The following is an 11,193-nucleotide window of genomic DNA, read 5'->3' on the forward strand; positions in this document are numbered from 1 at the left end:
GGGGGGCGTGGGGGTGGGGGCGGGCTCAATGCTCAGCAACCAAAACCAAAGGCTTGGCCACAGGAGTCCCAGCACCACAACACGACAGGGGACAGCAGCCCAGGGACATCTCTTGCCCTGCTGGATTCGGCACTGGGGAAACTTCTCCCCTGTGTCTCACAAAGGCACATGGTAACTTCTCCGCCAGGCCTGGGGTCCCCATCAGGTACCCCCAAGGTCTCTCCAGGTTTCCCCAGTTCCCCAGCTCTACCTGTAAATCAGAAAGAGGGCAATTCAGCTGGGCAGCAGGGCAGGCAGATGGTGTGTGTCCCCAAGTCCCAGGGGCCGCCCGCAGGTGTCACACAGTCTGCTCAGCTCACTGAGCCCCAGTGCCTGGCAACAGCGTCCAGCTGTGCAGGCTGCTGCTGTCCCTGTGCCTGGCCAGGCAGAGGGGGCCGGAGGTTGGCCAGAGCAACAGGCGAACTGTGTGCGCACACACGTGACTGCAGGGCTCTCTGAACACACCTGACAGCCCCTCCAGCAAGCAGGACACAGCTGAGCATGCTCCAAACACCACACCTGCTTTCCCTGACTGCCCCGTGGGGCCCAGGTCACTCAATGGTCTGCACCCCAGTCCACCTGTCCCCCCCATGGGAACCTGGGCCCCAGTTATAGCCCTGGCCTCAACCTCCTCTACAGTCTGCAGTTGACAGGGATTGAAGAGGCCCCAGTTCCTGGACCTTCTAGGCCACTGTGCACCCAGTGCCTTTGAAATGAACGAAGACACCCTGCAGGTCAGGGTCTTTCTGGTCCCACCTCCAGCTGGTGCCACCTGGAACCCCCCTTCCTCAAAGGTACTTCTAAGCCTGGCGTGGGGTGCACATTGCTATCCCTGCACTCGCGAGGCTGAGGCAGGAGGATTCCTACAAGCTCCAGCCCAGCCTGGGCTACACAAGAAAACAGCGGCAAGGCCACCCAACAGAACTGTGTCAGGCTACTTGGGTCAGTGCTGGTGACAAGCGAGGAAGGCGGCAGGATGGAGGCCACGCACACACCAGCCTGCACTTCAGAACCACTATGGACACAACATCATAAGCCACGTAATGACCAAGTGGGGCGATCCCAGCTGTGACCCTAGCCAGGAAAGCGCCACATGCAGGACAAGTGGAGAAGCCCCAGGAAGGTCTCAGCGGCACTGAGGATCACACCAATCCTCTTGGTTCCCCGAGTTTGCTCACTTTCCTGTTGCATAACTTGGGGAAACTGGCCAAAAAACATGGGCACACTCTACTACTTTCGCAACTTTCTGGTGAAAAATGACATCACTGTGATCCCAGCACTGTAGGAGGCTGAGGCAGGAGGACCACCAGGCAACCGGTGCCAGTCCTGGACTACATAGTTTAAGACCACTCTGGACCACAAAATGAGACCTTGTCTAAAAAGTAAAATTTTTTAAAAAAGAAAAAAAGTAAATGTCACGTATATTTTACTACAAATTTTTTAAAAGGACCTGATACTTGCTAAGCATTGTGTTTATTAAAAGGGTGTGGCACTGTCCCTCCGTGAGGTGATGTTTCCTGTCTGCAGAGCCCCCCACCCACCGCCTGACACCGGCCACACGTGTGCCAACCCCATGGGACACACCGGACCCCACACACTGTTTCGAGTCCCTGTCATCGGTCCAGGTCCCCCAGCCACCTGCAGCGCCCACTCTCAACCCCATGGGCCCAAGTCACAGAGACACTTGCACATGAACTCTGATGGCGCCGCTCCCTCCTGACGGCTTCGCTGACCAACAGAAAGGAGCTGCAACCCCGCCTCTCGGTGCCAGCGCGTGGCAACCAGCCCTGGAAAGAGGCAGCACTGTGGGTCTCTGCCTGCGCCCAAGGATGGTACATGTGACCATTACGCAAGGACATGAGAGGGTCTGGAGATGCGGGAGCCGCGCTGGGCTTGGGACCGTGGCAACCTGCTTGGCCTCAGCCCCGCCACCCAGAACAGAAGGCCAAGAACAGAGTCACCAGAGCTTTTCTCTGAAAGGTCGGACATCTCTGTGTTTGTGGTTGTTGTTCTTTCTTTTTTCCAGGATAGGGTCCTGTTCTGTAACCCAGGTTGGCCTCGAACTCGTGCACTCTTCCTGCCTCAGCCTCTTGAGCACTGCAGTCACAGGTGTCTGCCACTATGCCTGGCTTCTTGTTTTTAAAAGACAAAGCCAAGTGCCACTCACCCCGCTGTGCCCTCACAGGGGAAACTCTGCGTCCCTGATAGCAGCCACTGTGTGACTTATCTCAGGCAAGAATGAGCTGGCAATGACTGTCCGTGTTAAATCAGCAAATTTTATTACAGGCAGGCAGAGTCAGGCCCACTGCACCCCGGTCCCAGGAAAGGGCCCACGTCAGAATTCCACCACATGACAGGAGACCCAACACCGCCTCTCCCTGAACACATGGCGTCTGCAGGAGCCACTGCCGGCACAGAGCTGTGTGGTTTCAGGCCTGCCACCCGCCTTCTCTGGGTCCTGGTTTCAACCAGAGTAGAAGGCCATCAAGGCCCTTCCTGCTCTGAGCAAGGCTCGGGGCTGACAGGTTTGCAAATGGACTGGGTCGAGATTCCACGCAGACACCAGCCGCCCTGTCCCCTCCTAGGGGCACCCTTGTGGTGAACAGGAGCACACAGTTGTGACCATGGCCACTGTGGTGGTGCTCACCTGCAATCTCCACACTCCAGGAGGCTAAGGGGGGAGGATCTCAAGTTGGAGCCCAGACTGCGCAACTTGGCAGTTTACCAAGACCCTGTTTCAACACAGAATAATTTTAGATGGGGGCAGAGGGTGCCGGGGATGTAGCTCAAGCAGAGGCCTTGGGTTCGATTCCCAGTGCTGCCACTCAAAAGGACCAATTCTGCTCTAATTCAAGCATCTGGGCAAACTCTGGCTTTGGGAGCTTTTAAAACCCCTTGGTTTGGGCCAGGGAGATGGCTCAGTAGAGTAAGTGCTTCCCTGGCAAGCGCAAGGGCCTGAGTTCAATCCCTGGTTCTGAGGAAAAAAAAATGGCTTGTATCCCACGAGCCAAGCTTGGTGCCTTAAGACGGAAACTAAGCAGCGGATTCCTTGGAACCCAGCAGTGTGGAGCAAGAACAGAACAAGCCTGGAGCAAGCAACACGGACAGTGTGGACAGCATGGATGGCGTGGACAGTGTAGACAACATGGCCAGTGCGGACAACCAAGGGACACAGGGATGCAGGGGAGGTGGGGGGCTGGGCAGCACAGGGCAAGCTCTGCCAGGGAATAAAGACTCTAAGAGAAACCCACAGTCTCTGGGCCATGGCCGTATCCACTGAACTACCCAGCAGGACTCTGTCTCAAGAAGGAGAACAAGAAGGAGGAGAAAGAAGAAGGGGACAGGGACAGAATTAAGATGTGTGACACTCTGGTGGAACATGACCAGCATGTACTATACACCTGCTGGAATAAAATAAGGCATCTTACAATGAAAATGACACTGAGAGTTAACTTTAAGAGCGCGTAAGTTACAAGCAATGTGCCTTTTCTTTTGTTTGTGGTAATGTTTGTTCCTGGAGACAGAGTCCCGCCATGCAGCCCAGGCTGGCCTTGAGCTCACTGGGATCTTCCTGCCTCAGCCTCCTAAGTGCTAGGATGATAAGCATGGGCCACCACACTGGGTTTCAAAGAAAGACCTGACCTCACTCATAGAGAATAGACACAGCTCGGGATCAAGCCCTGCTGCCAACTAGACAGACGCCCCCAGGGACCCAGAAAGGGGTCACTGTGCATACCACTGTCCATTAATAACTCAGCCCTGAGGCCCACACAGCCAGGGCCTCGTGTCTCACCGTGGCATCGCTGGCCTGGCCCTGAAGCGCCGGGCTGGGCTGAGGCTTCAATGCAGGACCACACTACACCAGCAAGGCTCACTGCACAGCCCCAGCCAAGGAGCACTGGGTCACCACAGGGGGGGCCTCAGACAGTGCCACCACAGGCAGCTACCCAGTGTCCCACTGGGCTACCAGGCACAGCCCTGCAGCCCGGGACAGAGGCCTCCAGCCACACATGCAGACCTACCCCTGGCTTCTCACTGCATCATCCCATTCCCTGAGACAACTGTCCCAGTGGTTTTCTTTTTTCTGGTAACAAAGGAACCTATGATAATGAAGTCATTCTGAATCACTACAGACTGGCCAGTTGGCCTCCACTCATAGAGATCCTCCTGCCCTGGCCTCCTGTGCACTGGGATTTTAAGTGTGTGCCACCACACCCAGCCCCTACTTTTTAACCTTCTTAAACAGTAAATTATGCCAGCGTCTCAGCAAACACAATGATAAAATAACACCCCATAAACAATACATCCAGTGCTGGCCATGCAGCTCCATCAGCCCCTGCTCAGCAGCTCAGGAACCAAGTGCTCTTGTCCCCATCGCTGAGGAAGAAATTGAGGCCCTGAGCCTCTGGGAATTGGCTAAGGCCAGGTCCCCAGGAAGGGAGGGGCTGGGTCCCACTGACCACAAAGCCTGAGACATTCAGTGTGTGTGAACAGCGGCCCAGAGCCAGGTGCCCATGGGGAACCGAGACCCAAGGCTACAGGCTGCAGAGTCACGACAGACTCCTACAGCATCCCGCCATGATGGACACCAAGGATGCTGCTGTTTGTTGGTGGATTCAAAGAATCCAACCTGACCCTACTGAAAATGCACCCAGAGCTGTGCAGGACCCTAGACTAAGAGAAATACAGGCACCAGAACAAGGACAGCCCCGCTGATGAAAGGACTGTCCATTTCCCAGTGCTTCTTTGCAAGCTGGGACAGCGGCCACTCTGCCGCTGTATCCTGGGGTCACTTGCTCTGTATTAGCTCAGTTCTATTCATCAACCTTTTATCTTTTTTTCCTCTCTGGTTTTTTGAGCTAGGGTCACACGTGTACCCCAGGGTGGCCTCAAACTATCAGAAATCCTCCTGCAGGGCTGGGGAGATGATTCAGTGGAATAAGGGCCTGAGTTCAATCCCCAGCTCCGCCCAAAAAAGTAAAAAGAAAAAAATCCTCCTGCCTCCCCCTCCCAAGTGCTGGGATCTCAGGCCTGCACCACCACACCCAGCACTGCATGCACTCTTCTAAGCCAGCAGTCCTGACACCAAAGACTCACCAGCCAGCCAAGCACAGAAATGAACGGGATACTCCTGCATAAATACTATTTCATTTCCCAGGCCACTAAATCAGCCAACAAGTGAGAAACAATGTAACACACTGTGTAAGGCTTTGAAACAATGAATCCAGGGGCTGTATCCTCTACATACAGACTTTGTTTCCCATCCCTGAGGACTGCTACTTTCCAGCCTTAGCTGCCCTGCCATAGGAGATAGAGGCTAAGACCCCCAAATCATGGACGCAGCAACATCTATATTTACTATTTGTTTCCTACATATACAATGCCTATGATGAAAGCTAATTCAGAAATTCGCCACAGTAAGCTATTAACAGAAATAACAAAACAGCAAAATTATATTCTGACAAAAGTGTGCAGGTGGTCTCTCTGGCTCTGTCCAAATACAGAATTTGCTGTTTGATATTTTAGACCTCAGTAGACCATGAGTAACTTAAACCTCAGAAAATGAAACTACAGACAGGAGAAGGGGCCATAGAGACAGATTTTAGAAGAGAGGACATTTGTGTGTGTGTGTGTGAATGTGTGTGTGTGCATGCGTGCATGCACGCACGTTTGTGTTTGCTTTGTTTTGTTTTGATTTTTGTTTTCTTGCTACAGTCCAGGCTGGTCTCAAAGTCCTGGTGACCCTCCTGCTTCAGCCTCCTGGGTGCCAGAATTACAAGTGTGCACAACCATGCCCCACACTCATGGGCTGTTTGAAAGAATTCATAGGTTGGGGTTGGGTGCTGCTTGGTGGGAGAGTACTTGGCTAGCATGTGGGGAAACCCCTGGGTTCCAGCCATGCCATCATGAGAGGAAGGAGGAGGAGGGGAAAGAGAAAACAAAGAAGAAGAAGAAGGAAGAGGAGAAAGAATATCACTATAACGGCCTACAAAACTCCGGGATTTAGATAGAAAACTCCTAAATATATGCGCTCCTTTAGGGACAGTCCCCTTTTACAATATCCTAAGGCTTTTATACCCATCCCCCAAGAAAGAGTAAGAGCCACTCTGAACAAGGTGGGACAGTACATGATTCTAATCTCGCCACTCAGGAAGCTGAGGCAGGAGGACCAGCTCCAATTCAAAGCCATCTGGGGCTCCTGAGTGAGGTCGAGTCCAGCGTGATTATACAGCAAGCCACTGTGCCCTAAGCTTCACACAGGTACTAAGTTTTAACAGTCACTCAGGCACCCTGAAATCATGAAGTTACTCTGGGACCGGCCCAGCCACAAGCACCCAGAGAAACATCACCCCACTGCTCCCCAGGAGAAGCAGAGCGGCGGGGACATAATAACTACATTGTTTGCCCGAGCCTAAGACCTGGCAACAGAGCCCAGGGTCCCTCTAACAGGAAAAAGGAAAAGTGGAACTGAAAATCATTTGCATGTTTAAAATTAGCCTTTCTGCAGGAGCTGACACCACTGTGCTTTCAAAACGTCCCCTGTGCTGTCCCTACACCACAGCCCGGGCCCAGCATTTCCATGGCATGGAAATTCTGAGACAATGGCCCAGCCACAGCTGTCCCCAATACGGAAGTAATAACACACTTCCTACAGCGCTGAGCTGTCCTCACAGGGTCACCGGTAAAGCCAGCCACCAAGCACAGTGACAAGAATGCCTCACACTTCTGGGGCAGAGGGCACTGCCACCTCCAGGAGTCCTGTCGGGGTGTTCTACGCTGCTCCTTCAGTGCCGGCCCCCACCCTAAAGACACCATAGCCCTTGTGCTGCCACTACTGTGGCCAGGTCACAAGTGTGACTGGTTAGCAGGGCGTGACCTGAGCTCTGTCTCCCCAGGGCAGATGACAGCCACAGACGCAGGCCCTTGCTCCCCTCCCCAGCCTGTCCTTAGCACCTGGCCCCTGAAATTAAGCAACGGACATACCTGTACCTGTGACAACCACACATGTATGTAATTACTTACTCAAAGCCTTTAGACTATTTATTAAATTTGAACCAATAGGGCTGGAGACGTAGTGGCACAAGCACCTGCCTGGCAAGCACTGATACCTCATAAAACTAATAATTCCCATTCTCTCCTCGCCTCTTCTCTCTTTTTACAGGCAGGGTCTCTCCGTGCATTCAGGCTGGTCCTGAACTCACTCTGTAACCAAGGCTGGCCTCAGATTTGTGACCCTTCCTGCCTCAGCTGCCTGAGCGTTGGGATCACAGGTGTGCGCCACCACACCGGCCAATAATTGTTAACATTAAAGAAAATGAAGGCAGGTGCGGTGACCAGCGCTCTCCTCTCAGGGTACAGTGCTGAGGACTAAGCTCCGGCTCTCACAGTGCATGCTCCATCACTGAGTTACATCCTCAGCTCTGATTTTATTTTATCTTTGACACAGGGTCAAACTAAGTTGCCCAGGGAGGTCTTAAACTTTCGGTCCTCCTCCCAAGTCCCTGGACGTCAAGTCTGAGCCCCCGGCTCCACCTTGGAGCGCCTGTGCTTTCCCCACAAACAGCAGCAGCCACAAGGAGCCAGTCTCGCGGTGGGCTCCACCTGGCAGCAGAAGGGCCTCGTGCCCAAGGGGCCCAGACACAACCGAGGTCTCCCCTGAACCAGGCAGAGCCACAGAAACTCAGGCTCCTGAGAACCAAGAGCACACAAGAGGCGGCCTCGGCTGTCCCCGTGACCCTTGGGGCTGGTCCTACAAGGCCTGGGACATAAACGATCCACAGTGACGGTGCCCTGGCCTGAGGCAGGGCCCTGAGCCCTTCCCTGCCACAAGTCTGCCGCCTCAACGCTTGGCTAGACACGGGACACCTCCAGCACACACGCTGTCACAGCACAGGACAGTAGGCTGGGACCCTGGGGACAGTGAACTCCACTAGGCACATGGCAGCTGGGCCTCTTTGGAAATTCAGAGCCTCAATTTTCCCTCAGATAAAAATAAAACAGCAGCGATCCCTCAGCAGTTCTGAAACAGGCAGATGAGACAATGCATTCAAGTCTTTCCCAGCGCCTGCCTAATGTTATCTATTAATTATAACATTAGCAGCAGCGTTACGTTAGGAGAGAGCTGTACAGAAAATTGCAGCTTACCCGGCACTCAAAGTCATCCCCTTAGCCAAGAAGTGAATGAACCAAGGAATCGCTCAGGACGGCAGCTAGTGCCAGGCCCACACTCATTCAGCAACTCTGCCTTAGCCTCAACACCAAGCAAAAATTACTTTTCAGAGCTAAATATCCTCTTTGCAAACCGAAATTGCCCCTGGGAGCCAGGCCTCTCCCTGCCGAGGAAGCTCGGCTTTGCCATGGTCGTGGTATGTCGGGACTGAACTTGAAGCCAGCTCAATGCCATGGTCTAACCATAAACCAATCTGCTCTACTTTCTTACACTGTCTACAAACAAAACCTAATCATTTGGTCTCTCTCTTGTCCAGAAGCAAAACAAAAACATTTAGAGTCACCCCCACCCCACCCTGTCAGAATTTGAAAAACAGGTTAAAGGGGAATCAGAATATTTTCTGGGCCCTGGATAAAGCAGGTAAGCGCTCGGGCTTACGGATCCACTGGGAGGGCTCATAAGCACAAATCGTTATTATTCCCCAGGAAACAAAGCAAGGCACATGAAGATACCGTAAGATGAAGCAGCCAGCAGCCCTTTTTCTTTCTTTTTTTTTTTCCCCCCTTTCATTTTTCATTTGAAAGCAGCCCACTACATGGAGCTGGTTTTCTGAGGAACCTCACAGGATGACATTTCTCCAGAGGAGGCGGCTGGGGGCTGGCTATGGCTTTGTCACACTGCCTAGAACACACACAGAAACCGAAGCTGCCTGCTCGGGTGGGGGCAAGGCTGCACCCAGGGCAGCCTGAGCTGAAGCCGTCTCCCCCGAGCCTGTCTGTCCCAGGAAGGGAGCCCACAGGAGGTGCCGAAAGGGCTCTTCCAGGCCTACTAAGCTCTGGCTCTTCCGGCAGCTCCGTGAGCCACTTCCCACACCCTGTCCACACCAAGGGCCTAACCGAGCTGTGTCTTCTCCAAGACCTCTCCATGTTTTTTTTAACCCATTACAGTTCATTTCATTTTGGCACATACAATCCAATCCTCAAAGGACCGATCATTGTGAAGAGGTAGTCAGATATTTTCAATGCTTATTTCCTAAGCAGCTCATCCCAGGAACATCTCAAATCTGATTTTTGTTTGGTGTTTTGCTTTTTTTTTGAGACAGGGTTTCGCTGTGTAGTTTAAGCTGGCCTTGAACTCACTCTGTAGCCCAGGGTGGCCTCGAACCTGCTGTGATCCTCCTGCCTCAGCCTTCCAAGTGCTGGGATTACAGCCACACACCTGACTGATTCCTGAGCTCAATCTATGCTCACAGTTTTGGGGCTGTACAGTGACACAGCAATGGGCCTATGATGACAGACAAGCCCAAAGCAGTACTTGAGAGACAGAAGCCCATGTTATTCGGAATAACCCCAGCTTCATCTGGCTTCTCCGGCGTCTTGCTGGGCGACCTCAGCATCCTCAGCTAGCCTTTCCCAGTTCCTACTTTTTTAACATAGCCCTAAAATGAGAACTCTAAAGAGAGGCTTGCGTTTCTGCAAACACTACAGGAAGGAACCATGCGAATAGGAAGTAGAGAGCAGCAATCCATGAAGACACAAGGAAGGATTGGGCAAGAATACCCTGACCCAGGGAGCGTTCTGCTGAGCCAAGCGCAGCTCCAAACCACCTCAGTTGAAGCAAAATGGTGAATAATAAAAACTATTGGAAGCGCACCTATTTTCTTTGCTATAATCTTTGGGACAAGAGATCTCCAAATAAGAGGCAAGTGTTTCTACAATGTCCAAGGTGGCGCTCCATGAACTTATTACGGGGACAGAAAGCACCGAGGCCATACTGCACCTTAATGAGAAATCTACCTGGCACAGCGTTACCTGAAAAGCGAATCTTTAATATTTACTAAATTCCTGCATGCACAGTGGTGCGTGCCTGTCATCCCAGCACTCAGGAGGCTGAGGCTCAGGCAGAAGGATGGTTGGCAGTTTGTGGCCAGCTGGGCTACAGGTGAGCTCAAGGCCAGGCTAAACTGCATAGCGAGAACCTGTCTCAAAAAGACAAAAGAAAAAAAAAAAAAAATCCTTCAGAGATTGATTAATGGACGCTCCCAGACAATTCCACTAGACCATGGGTGTTGCACCCCTTCTACAGATGAGTAAACTGAGACTAGAAGGTGAAGGAAAAACAAAGCAAACTCCACCACCTGACCCTGGAGCTGGTCTTCTGACACCCACCCAGAACAATAACAGGTCACATGCCAGCTTGCCAGGGAAACGGATGGTACTCAGAGCTGCCCAGTCCCAGGCCCCAGATCCCCTGTCATCCCCCCTGCTGGGCTTAGACAACCTGTGGTGAAAACTCGCGAAGCCAGGCTCCAGCCTGGTCCACCATCCCCTCCCGAACTCTCAACAGAGAGAGCTGGTATCCACGCGACCAGCAGGATCTGCGTTAGCAAAACGCACACTCCAGGCGTCCACAGGTTCAAGAACCCGGCTGGCTCCAGGGAGGTGAAGATGTGGGGGGAGGGAAACCCAGATGGGCGTTCAGGCCCCGCGAGGCCCCTCTTTGGGGTCGGCGCTGCCCCAGCTGCTCTGCCCTTGCCCCCTCCCAACACCGTGGAAATACCACAGAAAGGAAGCGGCGCTTTCAGAAAGGTCGGCCACCAAAACGCCAGGCGCGAAGAACGAGCTCCGAAGTGCCGCAAGAAAAAAGGGGTGGGGAAACCGGCGCCCACAAAGCGCTGAACCCCAGCCCGGCAGCCCCTTCTGGGGAGGCGCGGGGCGGAGGCTGCCGCCGCCTCCAGGGTCGCCTGCGAGAGCCACCTGGTCCGGGGCAGGGAACTTTCCCCCGGACCGGCGCCCCCAGCCGGGTCGGAGGTCGGCGCCGTGCACCCGCGGCGATCGGCCCGGCCCGCCCCGCGATTACCCCTGCCGAGCCCCCGGATGTCCCCGCAGCCCCCAAGCCTCCGCGCACCCGGCAGGTGCAGGCCCGCGCTCACCTGGCCCAGGCGCAGCAACAGCAGCAGCGCCCCGCGCAGCCCGGGCTCCATG

At 53.7% G+C, this 11,193-nt stretch overlaps 1 protein-coding gene across 1 annotated transcript in view; it reads right to left on the minus strand.

Moving 5' to 3' along the window:
- Window positions 1–11,187, minus strand: part of Ptprj (protein tyrosine phosphatase, receptor type J) — a 114,252-nt gene extending 103,065 nt beyond the window's left edge. The window contains exon 1 of the mRNA XM_023710620.1: window positions 11,142–11,187. The gene's annotated coding sequence lies outside the window, so the exon portion shown is untranslated. The remainder of the gene's footprint in view (window positions 1–11,141) is intronic.
- Between the last annotated feature and the right edge of the window lie 6 nt (window positions 11,188–11,193).

The sequence above is a fragment of the Octodon degus genome, unplaced genomic scaffold, assembly GCF_000260255.1.
Source record: "Octodon degus isolate 3935 unplaced genomic scaffold, OctDeg1.0 scaffold00018, whole genome shotgun sequence".
NCBI lineage: Eukaryota > Metazoa > Chordata > Mammalia > Rodentia > Octodontidae > Octodon > Octodon degus.